The sequence below is a fragment of the Falco peregrinus genome, chromosome 16, assembly GCF_023634155.1.
Source record: "Falco peregrinus isolate bFalPer1 chromosome 16, bFalPer1.pri, whole genome shotgun sequence".
In the NCBI taxonomy this organism is placed as follows: domain Eukaryota; kingdom Metazoa; phylum Chordata; class Aves; order Falconiformes; family Falconidae; genus Falco; species Falco peregrinus.
The window spans coordinates 5,230,629-5,238,967 of NC_073736.1; the positions used below are offsets into that span (position 1 = coordinate 5,230,629).

The 8,339-nt window shown below is 43.3% G+C and overlaps 1 long non-coding RNA gene across 1 annotated transcript; it reads right to left on the bottom strand.

Annotated features, from left to right (window-relative positions):
- Positions 1-259: 259 nt before the first annotated feature.
- LOC114014203 (uncharacterized) lies at positions 260-8,002 on the bottom strand. Its single transcript, XR_003557633.2, has 7 exons — positions 7,834-8,002; positions 6,311-6,474; positions 5,358-5,431; positions 4,956-5,033; positions 4,158-4,340; positions 2,226-2,311; positions 260-1,649 (listed from the first exon to the last, which is right to left on the bottom strand). It is a non-coding gene; the product is annotated as an uncharacterized LOC114014203 (long non-coding RNA).
- Positions 8,003-8,339: the final 337 nt, after the last annotated feature.

Here is an 8,339-nt window from a genome sequence, read left to right on the forward strand (position 1 = left end):
AAGATGGCTAGAGAGAGTGGGGACATATGAGCAGCAGAGAGCAAAGCCTCCAAGTGTGATGTAGAACCAACAGGGTCCATCAGTTACTTAACAGGGAAGCGATGGTATTCACATAGCGATTTGAAGCAGCTAAAAATTATTTTCCTAGGAATGCAACGTCAAGGAAAACCAGCACATTCCAGCTTTCATCACGCTTGGCTAACCTGGAAAATGAGCTTCGCAAAGCAGGAAACATCCAAGAGCAGCACTAACACCACACCTTGGTGGAAAGGCAGCCACCTTCATCTCACTGACTGTTAGAGGAGTCAAACGCCCCTTTCTCATTTATTACCATTTAACCTTAGAAGAAGAGGTAACCTCTTACCTCACGTTAAAGCCATCACCCAGACCTGAGGCAGCAATTACAAAGTGCACACACCTTTAAGATAAAGCAAAATGTCTTAGAAGTTTTAAGGAAACCATGCAGTATCTCACCCCTCTAGCTTACTGTGTTATGACTTAAGCAGGGAAGATTTTCCTGCTAAACCAGTGTCAAACCTAAGGATACAAAATTTTTTTTCTTGGCAAAGTGGATACGGACAACAGGAGAAACCCAGCGGTTTTAAAATCAAATACATTCAGCAATCCAAATGATCTTTCCGATTACGTGCCAGGCTCCAAGTTCTGCGTTTCTGCTGTGAAAAGATACCAAAAGGCCTCAGCTTAAGCTTAACCCTTAAGTCATTTAAGTATTATGATTTAGGAGAACATTGCACATAAAATTAGGTTCTTTTCTGACGAGGAGTAGCAGGCCAACAATGGGAGATCCTCACTTCCAGTATTCCCCTTTTTCCGTAAGTTACAGACTTGAAGGGGCAAGAACATTTTTTCAGAAGTGGTTAAGATAGTATCTCCTCCCTTGATCTCTCATGGCTTGTATTAAGCTAGAGCCATCATTCCCTGTCTTGCCAGATTGGCAAACAATTTATTCCCTCCGTTTATATCTGGTGGTTCTCACATATAAGATAACCAGAGCTTAGAGAAGCCACAAATCCTCAACGATGCGGTAATCCCAGCCATGGGCAGCTTAGGAAAAACCAAGCCATGCAGAACTCCAAACACCTCTGAGCAAATAAACCCTCCAGCTGGGGCACAAAATGTGCAAACATGGATGCAGCAAAGGCGAAACAGTATAGCAAGGCACGCTTTCAAGAATTAGGAACTTCTGAATGCGGTGAACACCAGGCAAAGACAAGTCACAGGCTGTTTCACCCTCCTCCTAGCCTGTTAATTCACTGCCTGAAGAGCTTGTTCACAAGTAGCAGAGAGGAAAAAAAATTGCATTCTTCAGTTTTGTAGTCACCACTAAACACTGCTTATGTCATCAGGACTGGGCTTTTATTGTCTCCCCAGGATAAGGTTTATGAGCAGACCATTTCTATTCGCCTCCATTAGTTACACACATGAAGATCACAAACACAAAGATGGTAAATGTCATGATCTCCAGAAGCGTGGGCATCAGACTTGGAGTGGTCCCTTCCTCTGCCAGTTCTGCTTGGTTCCAGCAGCTGACTTTCAGTATCAGCACCTCTTTTTCCACTTCAGTTGTCTCCGTATTCTTCTGAGCTGCTAACTGCTGCCTCTCTTTCTTTGGTTTTTTCCTGCTGGATCTAGGAGGGTAAATAAAGCATTGGTTCAGGTAACCTGAATTCTCATCGCTGACCTTACAGAGCCAACACCTCTTATCTTTTAGATATAGGAACTACCACTAAGCGAGAAAAGAATCTTGCAATTAGGGCAGAGTAAAGAAAAAAAAAAATCAACAAGACAAAACCGCAAACCACAAAGCAAGTCTTCTGGTTACAAAACAACACTCTTTTGAAATTAACTCAAGTACCATCTTTGTGCAGCTGGCACAGAGGGATAACCCAGTGCTGCTCAGCTTTTGTACTGGACACCTCCTATACCTAGGGAAAGGGATACAGCAGGCAAGGAATTAACTGGAATGGGATTCTGGAACATGCTTGTGATCTGCTGCTGTAGGATTGATAGGCAAGTGGCACTAGAAGCACACTTTGCTGGTTAGCCTGTAGCTGAAGCAAGATCTACAGGTCAGGGCCCCTTTTGATTCATGTATTCCCATGCAAGAAAAAAAACAAACCAAAACATTTTCATGATTCTTCTAACAGCAGCAAGAGACAGTGTAGTTGATGACAAGAGGAAAAGACAGGTTAAATGCATGGTACCCGATTCCTCCAGGAGGCAAAGAATCAGAAAAGTGTGGTTTGCCTTGGTCATCATCATCAGTTCCATCACTAGATGTTCCACTCATCTGACAAAAAAAAAAAGAAAGTATGGCAAGAGATTCAGTGAGCTTAATGCATAAGCTTTTCATTTCTAGCAAGCAAAGCTACTGAACGAGCTGCAGATTACTAGTACAAGGCCACTTTAATTTCAAGGGGGAGGACGCTTCATCTTTTGGGGCCCTGGCGTTATCAGAACAAGGCTAATGAGAAAATGTATGCTAGTGATCACAGGAGGCTAACAGGGATGATGCCCAGACCCGTTACTTCTTGTTGTGGTGTAACCCTAGCTGCTCGCTCCCTTCCCTCCGCTTCGGTGAGATGGGGAGGAGAACCAGAAAAAGGTAAAACCCAAATGTGGGTTGAGATAAGAACAGTTTAGTAATTGAAATAAAGTGAAACATAATAATAGTAATGGAAAGGCAGCTAAGAAGAGAGAATGGAATAAAACCCAAGAAAAAACAAGTGATGCACAACACAGTTGCTCAGCACCTACTGGCTGATGCCCAGCCAGTCCCCGAGCAGTGATCAGCCTCTCCCAGCCAGCCCCCCCAGTTTATATACTGAGGATGATGATGTATGGTATGGAATATCCCTTTGGCTGGTTCAGGTCAGCTGTCCTGGCTCTGCTCCCTCCTGGCTTCTTGTGCATCTGCTCACTGGCACAGCAGGGGAAACTGAAAACTCCTCGATTTAAGATAAGGACTACTTAGCAACAACTAAACCATCAATGTGCTATCAACATTATTCTCTTTCTAAATCCAAAACACAGCACTGTACCAGCTACAAAGAAAACTAACTCCATCCTGGCCAAAGCCAGGACACACCTCGATGCAAAGGGATTCAGTGAACGGAAGCTGCCTTGAAATAATCTTGGTTCAAGTGGATTGTTCTTCTGCAGATCACAAAAAAAACCTCAAAAACACCCACCAAAAATCACTTTTGGCAAGTACTTAAAACCCACCAGATTAGGTTAAAATAAAGGCTGGTTGCCGGCAGTCTACTCTAACACAGATGCCTCTGGAATATTAATTGGTATTCAGGATTCCATTGTACTCTTGTCCACCATTTTCTCATCCTGCTGGATAACGAAATACTACTTTCAACTGATTTATTGCACAAGGCAGTGAGTAATGCACAATAAACAGTATTTTGCCCCTGGACACACTATCTACTCACAGCAGCTCAACAAACTCATCTGCATGCAAGAACAGTGCTATAACCAACATCCCCATTACACAAATGAGCCAGGGCCTCACTCAGGACCAGAGTCCCATGGTGCTGGGTGCCACCAAGAGACAGACATCTTATGCCAAAGAGACTGATGGCCATGCCCAGAAGAGAATTAGCAACCACCTTTAACACCACGCAACAGGGTCCGCTTCTAGGGATGGAGCCCAAATACTGCACTTCCCAGGTTACTTACGTTTAAACATGACACATGTCAGTGCTTGGGCCAAAAGAATCACTCAAAATTGTCTGTTTCAAGATGATCCACGGCTGAATTTTAAATGCTAAGTGCAATTTATCCTACAACAACATCACAAAGTTCTCCTAAATATTCTCTTCAGGAGGAAGCACCATCTCTAAGATCACCATCTTCTAGGTTACGCACTATGCCGAGATGGAAGTGGAACATGTGGCTTCCCCTCCAGAATTCCTCCGCTATGAGCGAGCCCATTTGCTCAGAGTTGACTCAGGATCCTTAAACTGCGCTGTGAAGTGCACGTTAGATACATTCAGATAAGATGGAAGATTTCACAGTGTAAGGCTAAGAAAGCAAGAGATGCGCTTCTGTGCTACTGTATCAGTGAGTGAAATGAGATTGCCTGACTCATGTATCGTGTGGATGGGGCAGCAGTCGGAGCGTTGTACCTTAGAAGTGTTCTGTGCCCAGAGAAAGTGCAGAGAAGTGATGACTACTGTAGATTAGCATTGCCATAATACCCTTTTCCAGCAAACAGACTTGAGACCGACACAGGGACCGCTTCCAGCTGATCTCTCCTGCGCCTGCATCTGGTCTTTCGGCAATTCATCCTCCAGCAATAGTAGTTCTACCTGTTAATATTTCAAGACAGACTCATTAATGCAGACTCTGGGCACATAATTAAAGCCTCTCATCGTGAGATACCACAAAGTCCTGAGTGCCACACAACACAGTCCATGTTCTCGTTTAAATCAGTATGAATAACAAGAAACCTCTTACAATTTTTCCACCTGTGACAAGTCTACAGTTACAATGCAAAGTTGATTTAAACTTACGTAACTAAAAGCCTGAAATAATTTACATTCTTTGAGTAAAACAATCCTCAAGATAGCTTGTACTTCTATCAGTAATTAGTCACCTGATATGCACTCTATTCTTAATTAGCAATCCTTTATCTAATTATTTTTAGAAATCTAATATATGTGAGACATGGCCCATCATGAAGCAGCACCAATTTTCATTTTTGTTAGCCACTAGTTTCACAATTATGAGCACATTGAAAGCTACTAGATGGTCTAGCGGGAGCACAAGCAAGCCCTTTAATGTTCTGTTGCCAGAAATTAACCTGGCTTCCTTTACTAGGAGACAGCAAACAGTGATGGCAATCCAATTTAAGATCACTTCTAGATCTAGGGATCGCTAGATGCAGTGACGTAACCAAATGCGTGTGTGACAAGTACGGATACTTTTATCTCAGCAAGGCTGTGATCTGCATCAGGCAACAGAAGCTTTACACTATATTGAGGCATTTCCAGGTGTGAACCCTACAAACAAAAGAGAAAACAGGGCACATCAGTGACTTTCAGTGTGGTATTAAGGGTCAATATATTTTCTAATAGCATAACAAGAAAGTATTTCTTCAGTGAAGCAGCTGCAGAAGAAATGCGAGTTCAACAGTCACACCTCTTGCAAAAGAAACCTCAAGAAAGTAGAAGGCAGGCCATAGAAGGATGCTATAATTAACTGATTGGAGGTAATTGCTGCATTTGTCATGAGCTAATACAAAGAACATCAGTTTATATCAACTTTCAATTTCCTTCATTTAGCTGTAGATACATAAAATATTCATGCATTAGCAGATTACTTACTTCAGTATAGCCAGAGGCACAGGCTGCTGTCACTTTGAAGGCTTTGATTTCAAAGGTTACTTCAGTCCTTCTGTCTGAATGAGGAAAAAGGGGGAAAAAGGGCCTTAGAATACAAGCAAATTAGCCTGAAATATCTATACCAGGTTGCACCATTTGATGCTTTAAAAAGCTACAGTTCAGGCCATCCTTACAAATCGCATTGCTTCATTTCCTCGTGCATTCACCAGCGCGCTCTTTGGTTACAGATGTGGTTTGTGCACCTACTGAAACGGCTTGGCATCACCCCGGCAGCATCCAGGCAGGCACCCACATAACGTGGGTCCAGAAACACGGAGGGACTGCAGGCAAAACCAGCAGCAAGAGGCAGAGAGGATCGAAATGTGTCTGAGCCTCTAAGCTAGAACCAAGAAGTGGTTAAGAGCCCATTCATCTGTTGGGGATCACATAGCAAAAACAAGTGAACAGTCACTTATCCAGCCCCACAGCTCGACACAGTAGAACCAGTAAATAATCTTTTCCTTTAAATCATTTTCAATCACTATACAAAGAAGCTGTGTTTGAACCAGCTCTGCTTTTGTTATGACAGCTGCTACACTGTCAGATTAGTCCAATGCACAGCTGTTGGCTTAGTGTTTTTTCAAAACATGTCTAAACCGCTCAGGATTTTGGAACTTTTTTTTTTTTTTAAACAGCAACAGAAATCACCCCACCAAGCTAATTGCTTAAACAAAGCTGGATATTCATTACGGTCTGGAGAATAAATGGGAAGTCTGGCTTCACCTTTGAAGAGATCTTCAAAGGACATTATTGCAATAAAGAAAAGGTGGGAGCAAACCATCTTTTAGCACTAAGGAACTCCCCAAAAGGCTTTTTGAGATTAAAACACAAAGTTCTGCTTGAGTAAAGAGAGAAAAAATCCCTTTCAGCTCAAATTTTTCAAAGTATTATAAGACCTCTGAAATGGTGTCCTTCATTCTCTTCATTCCGCCTGCCTTTATCTGCTTGCCCAGAGTGCTTCTGCTGCAGGATTTTGTTTTCACTCCGTACAGCTCCTTGCCGGGGCATTGGTTTGGTTTGTGCTTTCAGCACTGAAGGTATTGCATTCAGCTATGCCAGCCTGAAAGAAGCATATACATTCAGATGAAGTACAGTCAAGTAATGCTACCTAACTAGATTGCCTGTTTATTTGGCATATCAAAAAAGGGAAAAGGCACGTCAAGCCCACAAATCTCAGATCAGCGTTGTTAGGGCTGCACGAACACAATGGGTTATTTCCAGCAGTGCTCCTGCAGCACATTTCCATATATATTACACAGCCTAAACAAATCTTTTCTAGCACAGAAATATTGTGCATGACTGCATGCAACAGCTGCTCCTTCATGCATTGGTCTCTAGTGACCTGATTTTGATTACAGCATTTGCCATCCCGATTAGGGGGCGGAAATAAAAAACTACTGAGATCAGAGACTGTTTGTTTTAAGGAGCAAAATTGCCTAAAGCAACACCTCATTTGCTTCCCCTTAAAAAGGGTAGAGGCTTCAGATCTGCTCTTGAATGCCTTCCTAGGCTGTTTGCTGGAACAACACGCTTTCCTTTCTCTACACCGGTAAGTAAAGCAACTGGGACAAGATAAAATGAAACGACCTCAGTGACATTCACATCGGCTTTGTTTCTATTTTTGTGTGGCTAGTGAGTGACAGATAGGGACGTGTCCCAGAGGACACAAAACCCAAGTCGTAGGTATAGACGAACATCACTAGCAAATGCTGATATGAAAGGTGGTTTAGAAGGATGAAGTTTTTATATAAACAAAGCCCCTTCAACATCAGCGCTCCTTTCATGAGGGCCTCGCCAAATGTTGGTAATTTTCCCTTTTAATTCCTCAACATCTCCTAAGGCAAGTCCGACGGAAGCCTGAGGAGCAGCCCGGGAAGGGCTGGCAGGCGAGCCCACATCCCAGCCCAGAAGCTGCTCAGCCCTGGCACAGCCACTTCTATTTATCAGCCGACAAAATATGGGAGGAAAGAAGAAAGATGGGCACTGCCCCCCACAGATCACAGTGGGAACCAACCATGTAGGTTCCTGGAGAACACATCTCAGTCCATATTTACCTTCCCTTTTAATTCCCCCGCTGATAAGACTAAATAAAAATGGAAAAAATAATCAGTTAACACAGGACGTTTGACATCCACAAGAAGTTCTGTCCCACTGATGTCACTCTTCATGAAAAATTTAGACCCTATCACGCTTCATCACATTGTTGGTCCCTAGAAAGCCCACCACAGCTCCCGGTGCTCACAGGTTTGCCCTGACCAGCAGCAAAAGCCATCACCACCACCACAGCTCCCAGTGCTCACAGGTTTGCCCTGACCAGCAAAACCCATCACCACCACCACAGCTCCGATGCTTGTGCCCAAGCCAGCTCACAGGTGGGGGACATTTATCCAAAATAAAAAATTCCAGTAGTTCAGAGTACCTGTACATGATGGGCTGGAGTCCTGATTGCTGCTTGGGGCTGTCTGAGGGTGTTGGAAGGGGTCCCTGGCCCCCTGCTGGGTGTCAGCAGCTGCTCTGTGACTTAGTAATGCTCCATGACAACCCCCAGTGAGGTCAATCAGAAAGGAATGTCGCTTCGATGGGGAAAACCTTCTCCTGGAAGAGCAAAAGTTGGAAGCCTCGTGAGAATCATAATGAGCTTCAAGTTACATCTCATACAACTCTAAGTTTATCCAAGAAACAGCTAATCCTCATCTTTTATGGGAGCAAAATTGGAAAGATACAACCAATAGTTTCTGGAGGAAGTCCAAGTCTATTATCAATAGGGAAGGCAACATAAAGACCAATATCTTTTTGTTAAGTGGCTGGTTTCTTTGAGTGGTTTTTTTTGTCCTTTAAAAAAAAGTACCATACTGTGGACAAGGGACATAGAAGCCTTATGATACTACAGGGAACCTGGAACATGAGCTGGGCGCTACTGGGATC